The following is a 21,416-nucleotide window of genomic DNA, read 5'->3' as shown; positions in this document are numbered from 1 at the left end:
TAGGAAAGCACATTGGGCCAAAGTAGCTATGTTGTAAAAAAACAGAACAGCCATTCTGTTACGTAGAATAACAGAATAAATATTGGAAAAGTCAAATATGTGTCCTCTACACTGTAAATACCTAACAGTTGCCAATTGGAAAATAAATTTAGGGGGGGAATTCACATGGTATTATAACATAGCCAAGTATAACTTTTCTAGGCTTTTTACTCAGGAAGTCTTAATAATGATAAACTCTTAATGATGACTTTTTCTCTCCCAGCTAAAAAACTTAGGTATCCTTAGTTGGGATGTGACTTTTATAATTCTTTATATTAGAATATCTGCCCTTTATAAAAGCTGTCATTATAGACATTAACATGGTAGTTTGCTTCTATTATAATAATCATTTATTGGCTCTTTTTAGCTGCTTCCAGTTTAACTCATAAGATGTTAGTTGTTAAGGGTAATGCAGTTATAAAATCTTATATGGGAAAATAAAATTTAAAAAAAGGGAAGAACCAACATTAAAGTTTTGTGAAGGGAAAACTTGGAGGTAAATGTAATATTGTGATATGTGCCTAATATTAAAGAAAGAATATCTTGTCTTTTCTAAAAGATAATATACTTTTATGCAGTAGATTATTTCGTATGTGTGTGCATGTGTGTGTGTGTGCGTGCATCTGTATGTGTAAAATAAAAAGCCATAATACAACTTTTCCAGTCCAAGGGCTACACTGATTCTTCAGTGATACCTTGGTAGAAGAAACACATGAACAGCACATGAGGACAGGATGTGCTAAATGGCACATGTGGAAACCAAGAGATCTGAAGAAGCTCATGGAGAAAAGCATATATTAAAAGGAATGTGGTGAGAGTTTCTGTTTGTGCCCTCTTTTCTCAAGCGTAATACCAATGACATTATTATGAAAAGTCAGTAGGATACAGAAAATGCTTCAGTCTGCATTTGTAGTCATAAGGCATACATTGTGGGGTATTAGGCTTTGTGCTATAATCTGCTTGGATGCTTCTTTTCTAACAAATGACTTCCTGTTTTATTTCTCCAGGATCTTTTGATTTATAAGTTAAGATATCACCAAGATATCTTATCTTGCCCTAGTAAGACCACACCTAGAGTACTATATCCAGTTTTGGTCACCACATTATGAAAAGGTGTTGTGACTGTAGAAAACGTACAGAAAAGAGCAACCAGGATGATTAGGGGATTGGAGACTAAAACATGAAGAATGGTTACAGGAACTGGGCTTGGCTAGTCTATTGAAGAGAAGAACCAGGGAAGACATGATAGCAATCTTCCAATATTTGTATTTGTATGTTTTGAGACTTTCAAGAAGAGATTGGACTGCCATTTGTCAGAAATGGTGTAGGGTCTCCCACTTGGGTGGGGGGGTTGGACTAGATGACCTACAAGGTCCCTTCCAACTCTGATTATCTGTTATTTGTTATCAAGAGATGATTTGGATTGTGAAGGGCTATAAATGCAGTGCATTGCAGTGCAATGAATGCAATGCAGTGCAATGCAATAAATAAATAAAATCAATGACCGCATGCATTACGCTGGTTTGTTTGTTTTTTACTATATTACATAGGCAGGAAATATATAAAATGAAAACAAGTAACATAATGTCATTATTCACAAATTCAATGTATATGCTTTTTCCTATCAATCAGTCCTTATCACAGGTTAGGCAATAACTAATAATTGCCTTGGGGACAAATTCCAGAGTAAATTAATGTAAGATCCAAGTTTGCAGAGTGAGGCTCTGTCATCTAATATTTAATACATTAGTGTGGGTGTCGAACTCACAGCATCATGTTGCTGTCACGTGATGTTTTGCAACGTTTTTTTCCCTTCGCGGAGCTGGGGTGAGTTTGGCCCTGCGTATGACTGATTCAGCCCATGTGCTGTCAGTTTGACATTCCTGCATTAGGAGATGGAATGGGAAGTATTCACATGAAGTATTCATGTGATTATTAGTACCACTGTATAAAACCTTAGAAAGACCACACCTGGAATACTGCATCAAGTTTTGGTTACCACATTACAAAAAAGATGTTGAGATTTTGAAACAAAAGTGCAGAAAACAGAAACTAAGGTGATTAAAGGCCTGGAGACTAAAACATATGAAGAATGGTTGCAGGATTTGGGGTTGACTAGTCTAGAGAAAAGGAAGAGTAGGACTGACATGATAGCAATATTATAGTATTTGAAGGGCTGCCACAAAGAAGATAAGGTCAACCTATTTTTCAAAGCACCAGAAGGCACCAGACAACAAGACAAGAAACAATGAACATGAAACTAATCAAGGAGAGAAGCAAGTGCAATTAAGCAGAAACTTCCTAACAGTGAGAACAATTAACCAACGGAACAGCTTGTCTTCTGAAGCTGTAGGTGCTCCATCCCTTGAAGTCTTTAAGAAAAGATTGGACAGCCACTTGTTTGAAATGGTATAGTGTCTCCTGCTTGAGCGGGGTGGTGGTGGTGTTGCTGCCAGGGCTACAACAAATCCACCCCCATTCAAATCATAAGTCTCTAGCCGCAACTCTCAGAGTAAAAAAAAAAGATTTATTAGGAAAGGCCATGTTGGCGTTAGGTGGGTAAAGCCGACACTAAAATACATAATTCATTTCCCCCTTGGCCCTGGTCTTCCCCCCACCCTCTGAATGTATATTTTCCAATGGGACACATCCATAGACAAGAGTCATCAATCTTGCTCTCCAGTAATATTGTTGTACACTGACAGCTTTTGGCTGCCTAGCAATTATCTGAAGCATTTCAGGAATGCCCTGCTTTCCCCCACTCCCTTTCTGCTGGCAACTAAAAAGACCAAAGAAGTATTTATTTATTTTTAGTTGACAGTTGCACTAGAAGGCCTCCAAGGTCCACTCCAGCTCTGTTCTGTTCTGTTCTGCTCTGCTCCGCTGCAGTCCACTCCACTCCATTCCATTCTATTCTATTGACAAAGAATTATACAGTATTTATTACTACCACATCAGTTAGATTATGTAAGGAAATTATGTTTCAAGAAGTCTTAGCTATGATGTTAAATACATTTGAAAATAAAAACAGTATTCTTTTTCTCCAGAATTATGAGAAAGAATAGTGTTTGTAAGTAAAAGTTCATTGGCAATTTTCGAGAGTATTATGCTCTGCATGTATGCATTTAATGGTTAAAAGTCAGAGAGAACTTTGTCAGTGGATAATGGATAATTCGAAGGTCATCAGATTGAAGAGGGTAGAGGGGCATGCTAAAATAGCCTATGTGCCAATTTTTTTTAAAAAAAATGCAAGGCCGTGTTGACAAAATGAGTCTTTGTCATTTCTCCCTTATCAGTAATTTTTAAAAATACCAATGCCATATTTGCTCAATAGTAGCTTCATATCTCAAATGGTGACATTAAGGAAACTGACAATTTACAATGGTCATCTTTGTCCTGAATGTGTAAAAAGATCTCCAAATCTAACTAGAACTGCTGTATCAGAATGTTCAGTGTAACAAAGTCCTTTTTATGTTTGTCAAGTAGACTGAAAAAACTGATGGGGATGATTTTAATACGTGGCTTTCTGAACTCCTAAAATAGTCATTATTTAATGATAATGAAAGCAAATTTAACATCCTTGGAATTACAAGAAAGACATGTGAAATACTAAGATTGTTTTTTTTTCTACTTGCAATATACTGTATGAAGTTGCTGCACCTCTGTTAATAATTCCTATATTATAATTCCTATAATTCCTATAAAAGTAAGCTTGAGTGTAATCCTTATCTCAACAATAAAAAGTGTAATACAAATTGTAATACAGAAACTTTATTATAAACTTTATTATTAGATTTCCCTCATTCCTTGACATCCATACCATAATTTTCAATTTAAAGAAAAAAGAAATGAAATGAAAATAACTTGAAAGATAGAAAAATAGTACAGTAATATTTTCACTGCTGCAGTTTTCTAAAATAGAGGGTAACGAAGAAACTAGCGCCATTAACCATGAAGAGCTTCACAGTTCATGAGTGCAACCCTAGTGTTCGAATTCAACATGAAGAATTACTTTATTCAAATATAAGATTGGTCCAGTTAATATAACTGCAATTTTCCAATCATATAAACAATATAGCAACGGTTATTTAATGTTGTGTGCTTTGCTAAACTATCAAGTGAAAGCCAGAAGAATTGCTTAGGGTTTTTTTTAAAGACTCTCAGTGAATACATGTAAGTTGTATAGTTTTCTTAATAACATTATTATGGTTTGTTATTGGCTTTTGCTGGGATGGGTGATTTGATTGCAATTTTTATTCTGTTAAAATAAGGATAGCTATTTTGATTAGATTAGATTAGATAAAATAAGATTAACAGAATTGGAAGGTACCTTGTAGGTCATCTAGTCCAACCCCTGCCCAAGCAGGAGACCCTACACCATTTCTGACAAATGGCAGTGCAATCTCTTCTTGAAAGCCTCCAGCGATGATCTCCCACAACTTCCAAAGGCAAGCTATTCCATTGGTTGATTTTCTCACTGTCAGAAAATTTCTCCTTATTTCTAAGTTAAATCTCTCCTTGATCAGTTTCCATCCATTATTCCTTGTCTGGCCTTCAAGTGCCTTGGAAAATAGCTTTACCCCTTCCTTTCTGTGGCAGCCCTTCAAATATTGGAACACTGCTATCATGTCTCCCCAGGTCCTTCTCTTCAATGGACTAGCCATGCCCAGTAACTGTTCGTCATATTTTTTAGTGTCCAGTCCCCTAATCATCCTGGTTGCTCTTCTCTGTACTTTTTCTAGAGTCTCAACATCTTTTTTATAATGTGGTGACCAAAACTGATGCAATATTCTAGGTGTGGTCTTACTAAGGCTTTATAGAGTGGTATTAGTACTTCCCTTGATCTTGATTGTATCCCTCTGTTAATACAATGTAGGATTGTGTTGGCTTTTTTTGCTGCCACCGTACACCTCTGGCTCATATTTAACTGGTTTTCCACTAAGACTCCAAGATCCCTCTCACAATTATTCTTTTTTTTTTTAAACAAATTTTATTCAGTTTTTCACATTAAAAACAAAAATCTCTTTTTAGTGGGCAACATATTTCTGGGTCATCACCTTTACATACAAATATGACAGCAATTATACGTTCATATATGCATACTTAATTCTATTACTACCTTTTCCATTCCAAATGGAAGGAGAGAAATGTAAGGAAAGAAACAAACACATTAATTCTAGCCCTTTCATTAATCTCAATCGAAACATCTTTTTGTTTCATTTCAATTATTTCAAATATAATCCTTTAATATTTATTTTAATAATAAAGATAAACAATATGTGTTTGCCTAATAATAATAATAATAATAATAATAATAATAATAATAATAATAATGAAGGTTGCCAATGTCTCTCCTTGCTTTTAATAGTCTATATTATTAATTTAGTTGGTTCTTTAGTCTGTCATATTCCCTTTCCATTACACATTCTTTTTATAAATTCTAAATTAATACAAGTTTTAACACTAAAGAAAAAAACAAGTATAGGTTTCCCCCCTTTTACTGCTTTGAGTGTGACACCTCAATTATTAAAATATACCTTTATTCCCTCATCTTGATTCCCAATAAACTATTATTCTAAGACAATAATAATCATTACATCTTTTCATTTGGATTCCGCAGCATATTTCCCCCCCTTGATTTTTAATAAGTTATCAGTATCTATATTACCCTATTTTCTAAATATTTTTAATTGCAGAAATATTCTTATTACCCCTTGTCACCCTGCAGAATCCCCTTTTTAATTCATCAACCATTATCTCTGAAAAAACAATTTCTTTTCAACATTTTACTATTTCCGTATTTCTTTATTTCATGCACCTGTTTCTTACTGCTTCTCCTCCCCCTCTTTTCCCCATATCTTTTCTCATTCCAGTTTATATCCCTCTCTTTCTTAATATCTTCCTTTCCCCTTTTCTGCTGGGTCTTTCTGCCTTTCCTGACTTCACAGGTATTCCCTTTGATTGCCTTCTTAAATCTCAACTTTTTAACCTTCTTTCTTTCCCCACGTTTTTGTAGTGTTCTTTGTGTTAATTGTCTATTTAAAAATGTCTTCTCCTTGAATCGACTCCTCCTCCTCTGAAGCTCTTTCTTCTTGTTCTTCAATCGCCATTTCCATTTTTTCTAACACAGAGCAAAGTGATTTACCTCTTTCCTGTAGTAATTCTCTCATATTTTTAAGTTCCATTTTTAATTCCCGAAGAGATATCATCATTACACACTCTTGTATTTTATGATCGTTAAAGTCCACAAAAAAACACTTGTCTATTTAAAAATGTCTTCTCCTTGAATCGACTCCTCCTCCTCTGAAGCTCTTTCTTCTTGTTCTTCAATCGCCATTTCCATTTTTTCTAACACAGAGCAAAGTGATTTACCTCTTTCCTGTAGTAATTCTCTCATATTTTTAAGTTCCATTTTTAATTCCCGAAGAGATATCATCATTACACACTCTTGTATTTTATGATCGTTAAAGTCCACAAAAAACACTTTTACTTTCCTTCTTTCTTCTTTCAATTTTCTAAAGTTCTCAGTTATTCCAGCCCAGGGTCTATACCAAAAACATCAATCAATCCCACAGTCAGTCTTTCCTTGCTTTTTTCCTTTATTCTGGTTCTGCTTTCACTTTCTAAGATTCTTACTTTGTTTCAATATTTCTTTAATGTTATATCCACACAAGTTCATTCAGAAACAGGATGCTTTCCCTTTTGTTTGACCTCAAGTTTTTGTCAAAAGGTGGCACTCTCCATTATAGAAAGTCTTCACCTTTTCCCCCTATCCTTTCATTTAGGGTTTTTCAAACCTCAATATTCCAGCACAGTCCAGTCTCCAATTTGTAAACTTTATTATTATTATTTTTTGACAATCTTAAGTCCAGCTTTATTCTATGCCTGTTTATTCCCAAAATATTTTAGTCCAATTTAGTTAAATCTTTAGTTCCAGCTTCTTCCTTTCCCGGTTCGAAGCCCCACTTAGCTGTCAAAAATATTTTCTTATTTTTTTTCCTGTCCCTTTGTAATTTCGCCGCTCACTTTTCTTTTCTTAAAAATTCCATATTACCTTAATCACGGGGTACTTTTGTTTAGTTGTATTGCCCAGTTGTCAGTTGTTCAGATGTTATCCACCTCTTTCTTTCCCCCTGCGCAAATCTTAATCCAGCTGAGTCCTCCTCTTCGGGGTGGCCATTTTAAACCACTGCTGCAGTCATCTTTGGGGGGGGGGGAAAGACCAAGCCCAGGGGGGAGATGTGGCTCCCCTCAACCTGGTTGCAGCTTCCCCTTACTCCGCCGCCCCTCTAAGGCAGCTTCAGCCCCTAATCGTAATGATCCGGGCTCTCCAACAAAAGAGCACGGACCATAGCTGCAGAGAGTCGTAATCTACGGTCTGTCAGCGAGGAGGCTCTGCCTTCTTATTAAGCCTGGTTTCACCCAATCTGTATGTGTACCTTTTTTTTTTTTTTTTTTGCCTAAGGCTTTACTTTTCTCTATGTTGAATTTCATTTTGTTAGTTGCGGCCCAGTGTTCTAGTCTGTCAAGATCCATCTGGATCTTGAGCCTATCTTCTAGGGTATTAGCTATTCCTGCCAGCTTAGTATCATCTGCAAAATTGGTAAGTTCCCCTTCTATTCTCTCATCTAAGTTGTTTATTAAGATATTGAAAAGTACTGGCCCTAAGAAGGAACCTTCTGGTACCCCAGTGCTTACTTCCCTCCATGTACACATAAACCTATTAAGGATTACTCATTGAGTATGGTTTGTCAGTTAGTTACAAATCCATCTGGGGGTGATGCTATCTATCCCACTTTTTTCTAGCTTACCAAGAAGTAAGTTGTGGTCTATTTTGTCGAATGCCTTGCTGAAGTCTAAGTATATTATGTCCACAGTATTTCACTGGTCTACTAATTTAGGCACTATATTGAAGAATGAAATAATTTTGGTTTGGCATTATCTGTTTTTTAACAAATCCATGCTGACTGCTAGTTATTACTTTACTCGTTTCTAGATGTTGGCAGATCTGGTTTTTTATTATCTTTTTCAGTATCTTCCCAGGTATTGATGTTAGGCTGATTGGTTTGTGGTTTCCTGGGTCTGTTTCCCCCCCACTTTTTTTTTTTTTTGAAGATGGGAACCACATCAGCTCTTTCCAGTCCTCTGGTAGTTCCCCAGGATTTTTGAAAGGTGTGGTATAGTGGTTCTGGGATGACATCTTCTAGTTCCTTTAGAATTCTGGGGTATAATCCATCAGGTCCCAGTGATTTGTATTCATCAAGAATAGACAGGTAATTTCTTATTATTTTTTTCTTATTTTAACTTTTATTTCTAGTCTGTCTTTTACAGTTGTGTTTTTGGTAGGTTGGGCTATAATTTTTTTGTGTGTGAAGACCGATGCAAAGAATGAGTTAAACAGCTCTGCTTTCTCTCTGTTTCCTGTTACTTCCTTGCTGTCTTTTCTCTTTAGTGGACCTACTGTTTCCTTGATTTTTTTTTCTTATTATATATATATATATGTTGGAATATATATGTTTATCATTGCCTTGATTTTTGTTTCAAGTCTTTGTTCATATTGAACCTTTGCTTTCCTGGCTTTGTCTTTGCAGATTCTAGCTATCTGCTAATATTCTGCCTTAGCTGTGTGTCCTTCTTTCCATTTTTTGTACTTGTCCTTTTTGTCATTCAATTTGTCAGAGAGACCTTTGTGCAGCCATGCTGGTTTCTTCTTGGATTTCTTGTTTTTTCCCTCTCTGTGATATTGTCCTGGATTGGGCTTTTATGATCATATTTCCCAGGTTTCTCAACTTTCTTAAGTTGTTTCCCCCTTTAGGATTTTCATCCAAGGAACCTTTCCTAAGTTGTCTCTGAGTTTATTAAAATCAGCTCTTTTAAAATCTAAGACTCTGGTATCATTATGTTCTATTGCTTGTGTTTGTGTTATGTTGAATTGCAGTATGACATGGTCACTTTGAATTAAGCCTATAGTACTGCAATTCCCAAGAGCTTCCTCATTCAAGAACTAACCATAATTAATTTTAACTTTTTGAGATCAGCAAAAGGCGGCTACTGCTGAAACATGTACAAAAAATTAAAACAAAACAAAATTATCATTATTTTCCAAGATAAAAAAGTGTCAGTTGTTCACATCCACTCAACTCCACTAGCCCTGCTTAGTAAGCTAGGTTTTCCATCAATTAGCATTGCTTGGATAAGCAGCAGTGGGTGTGTTCACACAAAAAAAGGGAGTTTCACCACAGTTATTCATCATTAGACTTTCTTTTCCAAAGTAGAAATTAGCAAACAAGTATATTTCTGATCTCCTTCTATTGGAGTTTATTATGCAGAAATTTATTAGGTGTTTGTTTTAAGATCCATTGAAAACTTGTCTGGATGTGTTTTTTTTAAAAAATACATCCTATAGTTGTGTAATAGAAAATACAGTTTGATTCTTCTTTCCTTCACTGGATTTTTTTTGTAGCAATGTTTTAAAAACTTTATATTCAAAGAGCAGCTGCCTTTTCCATCATATGTGAAGTATTTAGGTCATTGAATTTTCATGGTTAGCCCTTTAATTAGATGGGTTTCTAATAACTACTGTCCAGCATTCAAAAATGACCATTAGAACCTTATCTAATTCAAGTAATATGTGTGTCTCCTGACCTCTCAATAGTTGAAGCAATATCTAGATAATTTTATTATCAACTAATGATGCCCTTAACCCTCTACAGTTTTGATATTGTGCCTTAATGCCCATGAGTATAGCTGGCAAATATGCAGATGTAGATTGAATACTAAAGAAAAATAGATGAATAAATTTCCAAAGCACTTTAGCTTTTTCTTCTCAACAAATTACTTATTTTGAGGTTCCCAGCTTTTCTTGTTAATATTATTTTTTAGTAAATGTTTATAGCAACTCAACCACTATTTGCCATCATAAATATAACAATAAAATCAATAAAAAGAACAAAATAGCAAAACAGCAAGTCACATACCTATGGCATCATATAACTAGTATTGATAGAGATATTTGCAATCCACTACAATAGACTCAAAGATCTAAATCTTAAATAATATGGAAAGGTTATTATTTTTTATTATTAAATATAATACATATAATATATACAATCACTTGCCTAAAATTATTTAAGATAAATATATTAAAATGATGATCCAAGTTCCCTTTAGTAGTATTTTTAAGTTCTGAATTTGTAATCATGTTTATTGCTGTAGTAAAAAAAAAAATTCTTCCACATTTTTTAAAAAACTCAAGCTGAAGATGAAGGAAAAGATTAAGGCCACTCAGCTATTTATTGATAATTTGTTCACTAAATATATCCTGGTTATGCATATTTAACTCAGTGTGAAGGAAGTAACATCTAACCTCAGAGATGTCCTTTTCATAAAGGTCATGTAAATTCTGGACAGTCAGAGTTGCCACTTCCAAGGGACAAATCCCCTTTTTAAAGAAGATGGTTTAGTGTTCTTATGTCTAGGCAAAACATAAGGACTAAAACCAAATAATGCACCTCTGATGCAGCTTTCTAGCTTGCCCAAATAAACTTTATCCCACAAATCCTAGCAATACAACTGTCAGGCTACAGAACTTTTCCCATTCAATCAACTAGAATGAACTTCTGAAAATGTATCAAAACGTATCAAAAAGGAATCCTTTATTGAGATGAGACAATTCATATAGGGGTTAAAAGCAGCGTCTAAGGACTCTCAGGCATGCAGAGATAGATAAGGGAGTTTAGAACCCCTCCCCTTCTCTCAATGTGTATTTTGGGAAACAAAAGCCAGTATATTTATTCCACCCCCACCCCTTCTGAAGGAACGATGTTTTCCACAGTTTCCCAAGCATACATCTCACTGGAATTTTTATGGTCTTCTCATCTCCTGGCTGTGCCGCTCAGAGGTGTTAGGGTCTGGCCATCTGGGATTCCTCTCTCCATTGTATCATGTGTGGATTATACAAATTCGATATAAGATTGAATGTATTCAAGTTACATCAAGAAAGGATTTCTTTATCATTTTCCCCCCGCCTTTTCTTCTTCCACTGAAGAAATGACAGATACACGGATCTGACACTATTAGAATTCTTAATATCAATAAGCCAAATGTTAACATATTTACTAATTAGCTAAATTTTCAATATGCTGATTGCTGAAAGGAAATATATTTGTTAGATTTCAGTGCATAACTTTAATAAAAGAAGTTAAGTAATAAGTAACAGACTGTGATTGGAAAACCTCTGAAGATCATCAGGAAATATGATGCAAAGACAGAGAGACAGACAGAGCCAGCCCACAGTACGTAGTTCTAGGATGCCTACATAAATATCAACCTATCTGGTAATCCAGAAATATATAATTACAGGTAGCTAAAAACTGTGATACATTAAGTGTAGAAAGATTTTCCTCCTTTATTTTTGTTTACTTTGGCTTTAGGCTGTTTTCACTCCTTTTATGGTGTGGCAATTTAATTCAAACAACTTGAATATAGTCCCATTATTTCTAATTTTGTTCATAAGTCATCTAGAATAAAATAGGGCAGTATTAGGGCTTATTGGTACAGTAATATTTCATAAAGTCAGTAAATACATGTATAAAAGCCTAAACTTCCAATTTAACATTTTTCTTGTCTAGTTCAAATCTTTCCACTTCGGTCCCTGTTTCTGATACTTAAAAGAAGTTGCTGTTTAAATCACAACCTGAGAGTGAGATAAAACACATCTGCATCTAAGTACGTGTACAAAATACACAGAAGGACTTCCACCCCCACAATTGACCATAGCTCAAACATTCTCAAGCAATTACATTTTGCCCTGCCATATAGCATGGCATTGCCTCTACTTATCCTTAACCGCTACTTGGGGAAGTTCAAAAATGCCCTTCGTTGTTCCAGTACTAAAGTACTTTTTCCCCTGCTTAAACAGATAGCAAGTAAAAGGTAACGTTCTTAACATTTAATCTATGTCAAAATTTAGTGATTCAGATAAAGCAGCTACTGATTAATTTGTGCAGGCATGAGTTAGAATTTGGGTATTGTCTCCTTTTGTCCCCAATTAATCGTACCTATTTTATATATTCTTACTCATATTTATACTTATACCTATTATTTTGTAAGTGATTGACAAATCAAATAAATCAAATAAATAAAATTTTCAGTTTAGACACTGTGAGTGGCTACTAATAGAAGAGAGGGGCTACACAATAAAAAGGAACAGAGAAAGCTGCTTTAATCTTGCTGTTTTGGGGAATGCTTATCTAGGGATGCGATTCAATTTTTTTAACAACCGGTTTTGTGGGCATGGTTTAGTTGGTGGGCATGGCATGGTGGTCATGTGACCGGGTGACATGGCTTGGTGGTCATGTTATTGGCTGGACGGGGCCAACTCAATATCACTCACATCAAGGCACGCATCTCCTCACCTGGCCTCTCATGACTGTGAGGATGCTGCAACAGTCATAAGTGTGACTAATAGTCATAAGTCACTTTTTTCAGTGCCATTGTAACATTGAATGGTCAGTCCACACAAGCAAAGTAACAGCAAAGGAGGGGGAAAAAAAACTCCAGATAAGTTCCTGAGACAGGAAGTCTAGTCCTGCCAAGAATGTAATAAGGGTTAACAGAGAGTCAGTTTCTGTAAGCAACACCAGAATGTTTCCTTCTTTCCTTCCTTATAGGATTAGGCCAGTAATTTCTTCTAACAACCAGTTCTCCAAACTGCTTAGAAAGTTAACAACTGATTCTAGTGAATAGGTGCGAACTGGTAGAATCCCACCCCTGTGCTTATCCCACCTGCCAGTTGATACATTCTTTTATCTATTTTCAAATGTGGTCTTAAAACTTATTTCAGTAAAGCTCTAAGCCTATCTGTGCATTAATTGGAAAAAGCTGCTGGCACAGAGAAGAACATGGCGAGGAGAATAAGAACAAGAGGAGAGGAGACGGAAAGGAGCTTTCCCACTGCACAGAGCGGCACTCCATACATGGTCAGTTATGAAAAGTAATTTGAAGAGTTGCTTTTAAATATGTGCTCAGTGATCTTGTGAAAGATTACTAAATTCATGCTCAAAACCAGCCTGAATATTGCACACCTTTTCTGGAGTGGTTACCCCAAATTTAAAAGTTGTTCCCCAAACAACTGACAGGTGCTGAGGCAGAGCACTGAGTTGGGGAGAATATATCTGCTATTCTATTCTCCTATTCTATTGCAGCTCAGTGCTAAAGCTACAGTAGAAGGATAATGCAAAAAATTGCGATACACAGCTGCCAGGTTTTCACACTCATGGTTAATGTCTGTGGGACTGGAGATCTGAATGTGTAATGATTGATACTATTTTTTCTCCACAAAGATTATTTCCAAGAGATTGGAAATCTGGTAAGTTTACTTTATTCTTAGGTACTTTCCAGAAATAGTATCCTATTCAGTATGATAGGAAAGGCTTTTCTGTTTTACCAAGCATCCTTCCCATCCTACTCATCACGAGTGGAGTAGGAAAGAATGTTTAGTAGACCAGGAGAACTTCCCCTGCTTTCCAGGCCACATCCTGATTCCACTGATCAGTTATTTCAAAATCAGATTTTGACAGATAGCTAAACCTGTGAGCCAGACCCATGTCTGTTCAAAGCAGAATTGTATCTGTTCTGGCACAATTGAATCAGGCAATAGTGGGGGTGGGGGCATCATCCAATTTTATAATGCTACATCTTTCTCAGTGATGGGTGAATAGAACTTTACTTTTCAATCATGCATAAGATCCTTTAGAAAAGTTACCATATGGACCTGGCCCTACTGGCCTTTAGAATAACAGTAAAGAATGTGTAGATTCTTCTTTGGGGCAAATTGAGTTGTAACATCAAGCTGATTGATTTTAGTAGCACTAATGTTTTGCAACATGATCTGATGTATCTTTTTTCTATAATATTGTATTTCAGATTTTTAATCTTTATTTTTTGCATGTTACCTTGATTTGTTCAGTGATTAAGGCAGGCAACAAGTTAAGTAATATGTTAATATATTTAATTAAATAGTTACAAAACAGTATTCCAAGTTCTGATCTTTGAATAATTGGCCTAAGAAGGTTTATTCTTTGGGGATCTTACTTTTTGTAAGCTATTAAACTCATTGTTTAATAGCAATACAAAATATGAAACAAAATAATTTCAGTGGCCATGTATCAGATACCATAAGAACCATGGCTAGAGTACTGAGCTACAACTATGGAGATTCAGAGTGAAGCTTAGTCAGCTCTTAAATTCACTAAGAAAATGTCAGCCAGTTGCAGGGAGTCTTTCTCAGGTTACTATACCCCTTTGGACTGAAGTTCATCCCAAGATCTGGGTGTCTCCCACCCCAAGAACAGGAAGGTATTAAAGACCTGGCTACTGTCCCAGGTTTTGTGTTAGGGTGTTTGGAATTCCTCGTGAGTTTAGCTGAAATACATTTTTTTCTGTGACAAGATTAGCCATTCTGTTATTTATATTGTCCTTATCTTACTTGTTTAAGCTGACATTTTGAACTGTACTGTGCTTTAGCGTTAGCTATCCAGAGTCATTCTGGAGTTGTTCAGCAAATAGCATACATTTAATCAATTAAGTTACCTTAAGATTTTGGACATGGCCTCACAAGCCATTGAAGTAATTTACCATATTTGTGTTCCATTAGAGCCTATTTAAAGAATGGACTCAGGCAAATAAAGATCTCTTAATAGTTACAACTAAGTTACAACTAAACATATGGAGTTTTTGGATTGGCAGTTTCTGTCCATGGATTGGCGTTTTCATACTCCATTAGATTGTTCTTATTATGTTACTTCTTTTGTCTAATAATTATATATCCTAGCTTGGAGTTTATGGCCACCTTCTATGACAGTCTAGACTTTTTTAATGTTTACCTCTTTGTTGCCAAACATAAAAGCAAGAGTGCTGACAAAGAAATTGCCTCTTTCTCTTGGAATATGTTGTTTCTTTCTTTAAAAAATAAAAGGTTGTGTTCAGTCTGTTCTCTAGCCTCCCACTCCTCCCATCATGCTGTTTTACCATCTATAAAATCTTCAGTTTTACTGATCTTTGCAGTTTTGCTGAGGTTGTTGTTATTGCATTCCTTGATGACTCACTTGTAGGATTCATCTGTATAAGAATTTCCTGTAGTCCTGCTTAACTCCTGAGAGGAAAAATGAAAGAAGAGGAGAAGACAGCATTAGAAACAACTCAGGTTAAATAGGCATATGCACATTTCCCCCTCTTAATTTAATTTTAAGGCAATGGTGTGGAGAAATGTATCTCAGTTTTAAGAAAGTGGAACACATGAAATCTGAAGCTTAACATATGTAATGCATTGGCTTTTGTAAAAAATATAATTAAATCATTAGTCTTCTTAGGTCAGCAGTATTCATGTTTAGGAATGTTTTTAAAGATAACCATCTTCTGATTACAGATTCATTTGTATGCATAATAATCAAAACCTCAAGATAGAGTTCCTTGAATTAAAATTTCCAAACACCTTACACAGCAACTTTTGAGGTACTTAAAGAAAATACCAATCTACAAAAATGGTCTCCCATTCCCACATCTAGGGATTTCATATAATGAAAAATTCAGTTCTAATAAACTTAGGTTCAGTGATGACAATGCTTAAAAGAAATAATTTATTTTACAGCAGGATTTATAATCATTGTCATTATTTACAAAACATAATTTTAAATCAAAGATTAGAAATACAGAAGGAACTACTGAAGAGTATCACTTTTTCCATCTATGTTCAATACCCACATATATTTTTGGCACAGAAGTATAAAAGGATGTTCTTATTAAATAGTATCTCTGTGTGTGTTATTTGGAAATAATCCAGAATGTTGGTAAATTAGCAGTATTTGAATACTGTTTCTCTGAAGATCTGAAAGAGAGTAATTATTATATCATTTGATTTACTGACAGCAAATAGTATTTAATAGCCTTCTATTTTAACTTCTATATTTAGATCACTAAGATTTTTTTGTTTTTGCCAAAATAATTTCAGATGTGCCAGGGAGATGAAAAACATTTTTATGAGAACCATATTTTAAAAATATTCAAGTGGCTGTATTTGTTTTACATGCCTATTAAACTTTATGTCTATGGAAAAATACATACTGGATTTGGTTTCAACTTTATCACTAAAGTTTGTTATAGTGGCTGATGCATAAATGTTTTGGATTCATTTCAGAAAGATGTTTCAGAATGCATTAAAGCCACAAGTGTAGAATCTGTGTGTAATTATTTAAAGTGGCCATGACTTTTCTTGGGATTACATGATAGAGGCAAGAGATGCTTTTAAAAATTGCAAACAAGTACTACTTTTGTACTCCTGCACACTCCAAAGCACCTTCTCTAAATTATATTTGAAAAACTGGGCAGCCCTAATGCATCTCATTATTGTAGCTGTTTGAATAAAAATCGCTTGCAAATTCTTTCCAACTTCTGTCCATCTGTTTGATTCCATCCTACTCACAGATCTAGCTTGTCCCTTGTCCCAGGTAAGGGATAAATACAGGCAAATCCCCTTCATAAATGTCACCCATGCCTTCTTGGCTAAATTCACTTGTTGACATAGAAGCCGATCATCTAGTGAGGCTTGGTCGAACTCAAAAACCTAAGACAAGACAATATTTGGTCTAAATGTCTTTTGACTGACTACAGATCTTATATCAAAGAGATTTGTGGATGGATCCGACCACAACTCCTTCCTCACATACCGGTGGATGCTCCATCTTTTCCACCCTCACTTTGGATTGGGTCACCACTGTCTGTGCTCTGGGGTCAGCTTGGGCTGCTGCCAGTGCCTCCTAAGAAGGGATCGTTCCAGGCTTTGCTGCAGCATCAACTTTCTACTTCATTCTGGACATTGTTAGGTTACAGCTCTCTCGGAGGCATCCAAGTAGGCTGTATTACATTGGTGAGAAGTGGTTTAATGTCAAGTGTCTGACTAATGAACCCAAAATAACGATATATTCTCAGGATCTTTGAAATCCCAAAAGTAAAACTTTATTGGATACACCATTTTGGTACCAAAGAAACAAAACCAGCTCTGGTTTTCCCATGCAAAGGCTTGCTTAGTTAAGAGGAAGCTTGCCTAACTTCCTCTTCTCCCCACACCTGGGTGATTGCATTGTTCAATATTGAGATGTCCTTTTGTTATGGGAACCATCCATGTCTTTCTCTAGCACCTGAAGTGGTGAGCTTCTCAACATTCCATCTCCCCCTCCCAGTTCATTGGCAAGTTGAAAAGCATTAAGATTTAAAAGATGCAAAGTGGTTCAGTCTTGACACTGACAAGAATTTAATAAATAATACTTTGGGTCTGGAAGTTATTTCAGCTAATTCTAAGAGGAAAAGCAATGGGGTAGTTTTCAGGGGTGGGATTCTACTGGTTCAGCCCAGTTCGGGCAAACTGGTAGCTTCAAAGATCAGCTGGGAGCGAACCGGTTTGCTCCAATGATCAGCTGTTGGGCCCACCTGCTCACTCCAGTACTAGTCTGTGCTTTATTTCTGGGTTTTCCAGCTCAGCTGCTTCATGCAGCACAGCAGATTGTCACATGTCAGCTGTTTTACACACAGGGCTTGAAGCAGAAGGTAAGTTGCAAACACTGCAAACTGGTTATTACACCGGTTGAATCCCACCCTTGGAATGATTATGGAAGTGTAAACATTGACAAAAAACTTTACCTTCTTTTCAGAAAAAACATAAATCCTTTACTAGAATTGATAAGGTTTGGATTACAAAAATATCTACTTCACAAAACAATTAAAGTTATCATTTTTCTAAAAACTTTTTCTGACTATAATCCAGTGTCCTTACATCGTAAATTTGGTTTTCAGTCTCTTAAATGGAGGATTGTACTTGCCAAGCATTGAAAAGAAAATGAGACTGACTTTTGAAGAATGGATTATAAAATTGACTGAATTAACAGATATGGCAAAATTAAATGCTTTGATCAGAGGCAGTTTTATAAGAGATTGGAAGCTGTGTGGATTTTCTACCTGTTAAATACATTAACAGATAGTTAACATAGGTTTTTGAAATTTAGTGTAATGTTCAGCCTAACCTATTGACCATTCTTTTATTTATTTCTATATAAATATATATTTATATATATTATGATTAGATGTTGGCTCAATTTGATTATTAGAAATCCGCTGACCTAGAATATCTGTTTATTTAACATTGTATTTTTGTTAACTAGGGATGGGAAAGCTTATAATTATTTTATAGACCTGCTATTTAAGGGGAGGAGGGGTTATCATTTTCTTTTTTCTTTCTAAGACTAAAAAATCATTACAGTATATGGTAGCCACACATTCAGAAAGATAGCAAAGGTGAAAAAAAAAAAGAGTCTATAACAATAATTACCAGGAAATTTTGCATGGTGTATGTAAATTGTGTATAACTAAGATTGGTAATCTAGTACAGTAAATCTTCTTTTACTGCAAAACAGTATATTAAATAAAAGTTAACCAAAGCCAAGATAGTCAATAGAGATCAGTATTTTAAGGCTGATCTCTAAATTAACATGTCATATGGGAGTTTAGAGCTTGGAATTTTTAAAAAATCAAACAGTAAAGAGCGTTAATTAATAAAATGAAAGAATAACTATAAATATATGTGTTATAATATAATGCATTATAAAATTAGGGTGGTACAAGAAATATGACATGGTGGTTTGTTCATATGTGGGAGTTAATGAATATATGTAAGGAACTAAGGTACAGATTTAGTTAAGAAAACTAAATGCCTAAATTAATGCTAGAAAGTATCACTTGGGATTATTTAGATTATGAGTATGCATGAAAGCAGAAATAGGTACTTGGTAAAAGTTGTATGCTATGTAGTAGGAAAAGATACAAAAGTAAGAAACAGAGATGACTTTATCCAATAAACAGATAAAGTAAAAGAAATCATTGATGAGGAAAACATGGTCGTTGCATTAAGATTTACAAAGATATTGTTATATCTGGGAGGACGGTCCAAGAACGGAGGCAAGACTCAGATAGTAACTAAAGCTCTTTATTTGTGACTTCAGATCTGAGCAACTAACCCCAGCCGCAGCAGCCCCTTATATAGGGCTGGCTGCGGCTAGGAAGCCAATGAAGGCGATTTGAGTTTGCCGCTCTTGGCAGGGCCAATCGCGGCAGCCCCTTTAATGGCCAATCGCATCAGTCTATGGCGACCAATCACGATCGGCTTTCAGCGGGCCAATCAGATTTGCAGGCTACGAGCCTGCTAGTCCGGAACACCCCTCCCCTCTCGGTTCCGTTTAAGGGGTGGAGTAATATAGTCTCGCAGGTAAGCAGGTCTTCGCACCTGTCTGCCTGACTTACGCAGTTCCGCTTGACCCTGTTCAAACCTGGGTTCAGATGGACTGCTTGCTGGATCAAACAGGAACGGTGAACCAGTGTCATGGTTAGGGCTCTCCTCTGGTGCCCCCGGAGTGATGAAGTCCTCAGCCTCGCTGTTACTGTCATGGTTCCCGGGGCTCGCTGAACCTGCCTGGTTGCTGCTTCCTGGCGAAGCGTTTGACTGTCCAGTCTCAGTTGCAGCTGGTGAGTGTTGCCAACCATGGTGCGGTGATCTCGGTGATAGCTCGGAATAAACAGGTGTTGGTTCTAAATCTGAGTTCACTGCTTCCCCTCCCCCCCTAGTGTCAAAGTTAGGGTCAGGGTTGGAAGATGTGGTTAGTCTGGAGCGCAGTTGGTCAATATGGCGTTTCCATGGTCTGCCATCAGTGGTGAGTAGACGGTAGGAGCGTGGGCCCGTAACTTGAGTTACCTGGGCAGGAATCCAAAGGGAATCCCCAGAAAATTTTTTTGCGAAAACAAGGTCTCCTACCTTGAAAACACGGTGCTTGCTGCTGGAACCCAGGGGCTTTTCCGGGGTGTAGGCAGGGTGCAAACGATCTAGAGGCGATCTGAGTTTCCTGGCCATCAGGAGTTCAGCTGTGCTCTTGTTGGTCGTGCTGTTTGGTGTGATGTGTTGCAGGAGCAGCATTCTAGTGACTTTGTCGTGGATGTTGCCTTGATCCATTTTCTGTAGGGTTTTCTTTGTAAACTGAACCATTCGTTCAGCCTGGCCATTCGCCGCAGGATGAGCTGGCGATGTGAGTGCGTGTCAGATGCCCCGTTCCTCTAAATACTGTTCAAAGGCTAAGGCAGTAAATTGGGGCCCATTGTCAGAGACCAGGACATCTGGTAACCCGTATGTGGTGAAGAGTCTGTTCAGTTTTTTAATGACCACCTCAGTAGTGGTTGCTTTCATTTTATTGACCTCAAGCCAGTTTGAGTAGGCATCAGCAGTTATTAAGAAGGTGTGGCCTCTCGTAGGTCCCGCAAAGTCAATATGAATGTGAGACCAAGGACCCCTGGGTGTTTCCCATTCTGTTGGTGGGGCTTTAGGTGGAGCTGAGTGGTTTTCCTGGCATTTGTTACAAGAGGCGACCCAGGTTTCGATTTGTTTGTCTATACCAGGCCACCAGGCGTAACTTCTTGCCAGCGCTTTCATACGCACGATGCCCAGGTGTCCATCATGTAGCATTTGCAAGACCCTTTTTTGTAACTCAGTTGGTACAATAACTCGGTCTCCCCACAAAACGCACCCTTTTTGTGAAAAAAGTTCCGTTTGTCTGTTTTTAAACGGCTTAAACAGTTCAAACAGTTCTTGTTTGGCAGTGTTCGTGCCAAACAAGAGTCTCTTTTGGTTTCAAAGGCGATGTCTTGAGCCGTTAGTGGAGGCGATGGCATTGTCTCTATTTGCAGTACTGGGAGTGTGGGAGCTGGGTCTTCCTGTTGCTTGGGTGGTGGTGAGCGGCTCAAGGCATCTGCGTGGGGAATAGATTTCCCGGGGCGGTACTTTAATTGATAGTCGTAGGCAGCGAGAAATTCTGACCATCGAGTCATTCTGGGGGAGAGAATGTGTGGAGTAGGTTTGTCGCCCACCAGGATCCCAAGTAGTGGCTTATGATCCGTTATAATAGAAAACGGTCTCCCATAAACATATTCATGAAATCGTTTTATTGCAGAGACAATAGCAAGGGCTTCCTTATCTAATTGGCTATAGTTTCTTTCTGTTTTTGATAGAGTTCGTGAAAAAAATGCAATTGGTGCTTCTGAGCCGTTTGGTAGGACGTGGCTCAGGATGGCCCCCACCCCAAATGGTGAGGCATCACAAGTAACAGTCAAGGGGAGCGTCTCGTTATATTGAATTAGCACTGCATCAGAGGTAAGGAGGTCTTTTACTTGCTGGAAGGCATGTTCCTCCCGATGTCCCCAAATCCAGGATGCCCTTTTATCGAGTAGTCTATGAAGGGGCTCAGCAACAGTCGCCTTCTGGGGTAGGAAGATGTTATAAAAGTTAA

General features: G+C 36.8%; 1 long non-coding RNA gene across 1 annotated transcript in view; it reads right to left on the bottom strand.

Moving 5' to 3' along the window:
- LOC148125331 (uncharacterized) overlaps positions 1-21,416 on the bottom strand; it is a 114,970-nt gene that overhangs the window by 31,643 nt on the left and 61,911 nt on the right. The window contains exon 3 of the long non-coding RNA XR_015744346.1: positions 15,070-15,193. This is a non-coding gene — a long non-coding RNA (uncharacterized LOC148125331). The remainder of the gene's footprint in view (positions 1-15,069; positions 15,194-21,416) is intronic.

This window comes from Pseudonaja textilis, chromosome 7 (assembly GCF_049901715.1).
Source record: "Pseudonaja textilis isolate UNSWEBS1 chromosome 7, rPseTex1.2, whole genome shotgun sequence".
In the NCBI taxonomy this organism is placed as follows: Eukaryota; Metazoa; Chordata; class Lepidosauria; order Squamata; family Elapidae; genus Pseudonaja; species Pseudonaja textilis.
Note: the sequence above shows the minus strand (reverse complement) of the source record. Positions and strands in the feature narration are given on the sequence as shown.